The sequence below is a fragment of the Branchiostoma floridae genome, unplaced genomic scaffold (assembly GCF_000003815.2).
Source record: "Branchiostoma floridae strain S238N-H82 unplaced genomic scaffold, Bfl_VNyyK Sc7u5tJ_1556, whole genome shotgun sequence".
Classification (NCBI taxonomy): domain Eukaryota; kingdom Metazoa; phylum Chordata; class Leptocardii; order Amphioxiformes; family Branchiostomatidae; genus Branchiostoma; species Branchiostoma floridae.
Window position 1 is genome coordinate 28,009 of NW_023365755.1, and position 2,921 is coordinate 30,929.

Sequence of the window (2,921 nt, forward strand, 5' to 3'; positions counted from 1 at the left end):
GAGCAGAAGGGACCATAGTCCATTACCCCAGACCACTGGTCCAATATAGCTGACCCTGTGGTCCATGAATTGACAGACCACTGGTCAGGAAAGGGAGGCCCATTCTAATGCAAGCCCAGGATAGACTGTGAAAATGCATGAAGTAATGAGCCGATGGTTGCGGTTTCTTGTAGTATTGGTATGTGCATATCTCAAGACGTTTGAATTTGGATTTACAGAACAATTTTTGGTGTTTGAATGCTAAATGAAGATATGCCGTAATTCCTTTGTGTTTTGTGATAATGACTTGATAATTACAGTGCATGTTGGTAAATTGAAGCTGAATGCTTTAAAGCTATGATTACACTAATTAAGCCCAGATTGCATACAGATTGCATAATAAATGAGGGAATAAAGAAAATGCTACCACTTATAGAAACAAGTGATGGATACTTTATTTTAAAGACATACAAAGCTTTGTTGAAACAAACATGACATGATATAAAGATTCTAATTCCTGCTTATTCATTTGCATTATCAATGGGGAATTCCATAATCCTTAGGTTTTAGTGCTGGGGACTTGATAGTGACAGTTTATTGGATGGTTGGGGCTGAAAGTTTCATAGTGTAGGTTAAACTTATTTGTCATGCACATTTATAGTACTAATTAGCATTTAAAGCAACATCTCTAACAAAGGAGGTAAATGAGGACATGATTGTATTAGATTATAAGCATTATAACCATTGCAACAATATGGTTTTCTGTAGATATCTATCTTCTCTAGATATGAATGTCATCACATGATATAAGCCCTGCTAATTTAGATTAGACTACTACTAGTAAATAGGCCTGCATTTGATAGTTAATGAGCTTATTGAGGCAATGCTATAATTTTTCATTGTGGCTGATTCCTTATAAAAAGTTATATGTGTTAAGTGTCAGCTTTTGTGATTACAGTACACATGTAGCTTGGTTAGAAAAGAGTACTGTAAGATGGAAGTTCTGCAGATTAGGACCTTATCTGCATAAATAATGAGGAAATGCTATTATTATCGAGTTGTAAATGATAAGGACTTGATCAATAATTAGAGTAAAAGTATCTTTGGTAATGACAAAGGCGCGGAGATTCCAGTTGTTTCGATTAGGCTACACTTGACAACATATTAAACAACAATATGCTTTACATGTAGTTACTTACACAGAGAAATGTACAGGGCACAGAGGCAGCCTTGGGATTTGAGTTCGGCCTCTGTGACCCTGACAACCCACAAGCTTGGTAGCCTGATACAGAACCGTAACTATCTGATTTTAGCTTGGCAGCCAATTCTGTCTCCAATATTTGAACTGTTTAACAGCTGCATGGGGCCATGATAGTGACTTTTGTAGACTTTGGTTTGAGAAAGTCACATTTTTCTGCCTCATTTCAGTCACTTGGTAATGGGGTGGATAGGGAAGTTACAAGGAATTAGACTCTATACAGCAGTCACTTTCATTGTGGAAGACCTGTCTGGGATTCCTTAGACTGTTTTTGGTGAAACATGACTGCTGAAACAATGTAGCAGCATAGATAGAAAAGTATATCTTTAACAATTAACATAATTTCAACATGATCATTATTTGTTAACAGTAATTAATGTAACAATATCTTACAATATCTTATAAGTCTCTGATGGAGTCAACAACCTGACAGAAAAACTTCTGTACTCTCCTACTAGACACAGAGCCAATTGGTTTGTCACAGTTGAGCCGAGACTGTTGGGTGTCATGTTATCACAGCCAAGAGCTGTTTTTTTTTTGTAATTCCATCCTTTCTTGGCCTGCAGCTCTTAGTAAGTCTTAGGCCACACCAATTTGATTTCTTGGTTCACGGATTTTTTCATAGTTGCGTGCTCACACAATCTTAAATTTTGCCTCCAAACACCACTGCTGACTTGTTTGTTTATTATACCTTGCGTTGAACAAAAGCAGGTTGTCAGACAAAACATTAATGAACAAGCAGTGGTCCAGAATCTCACCCATAGTGGGCACATAGATTTTCAATCAATCATCATCAGCATCGTTCGGCTGCAGCGCAGGCGACTGCAAGCCTTCTCAATCATATCTAGAGTTATGATTGAATATCACTATCTATTTTTACATGAGAAAGAGTCTGACTCTGAGGCTAGAACTTTTAAGTGATACCAACCTGAAGGGGTTACAGTTTTCAAAATTTAAAGTGACTGCTGTTATCTGATTGTAAAAAAGATACTCTACCTGACATCATGGTATCAAAATACTTCCAGTATATGCCATGTGGGTTGGAAACTTTCCAGTGTCTAATTTGTTCAAGATTAGATATTTCTAATGAACAACAGCATAGAAAAACATAATTTAAACCTGGGGATTTCTTGCCCAGGGTAAGAACAATAAGGAAGTCCTCCCACTGTGACTTGTCCAGCAGTTTGAATGGTGGATTGACCCCTATAACTACATAAACTCATAAACTACCCAGACTGTCTACCAGCTAGAAACAATGGTCAGAGACAGATTTGCATATTACTGGTCACTGATTCAAATATTCTGTACTTGTTTTCATAGTAACATTATCAAATCATACAGAATGAGCCAAAGTAAGTAAGATAACACTATCTGCAGTTCTGGAAAAACAACTTTCTTCAAATTTCAAATCATCCTTGTCAAAATTGTATCAAAGCATCTACTTGCATCTACATTTCGAACTTGAAAATGTGTTCCTTACAACTTACAGCTCTCATGAGTTGTGTGTGTAGAAACATGACTTGTAATACTTGACTTATAGTAAGAGACCAGTATAGACCTATGCTCTGTAGAACTGTACAAAAAAAAAACCTGCCAGCTGATGTCTCACACTGAATAGCAACCCAGGATTGTCATTACCTCATATTCTGGGCTAAATGTTCTTCAACAAGCTAATTTCTCTATA

At 36.8% G+C, this 2,921-nt stretch overlaps 1 long non-coding RNA gene across 1 annotated transcript in view; it reads left to right on the forward strand.

Moving 5' to 3' along the window:
* Positions 1-2,921, forward strand: part of LOC118408098 — a 6,291-nt gene that overhangs the window by 604 nt on the left and 2,766 nt on the right. The gene's annotated exons all lie outside the window — the stretch shown is intronic.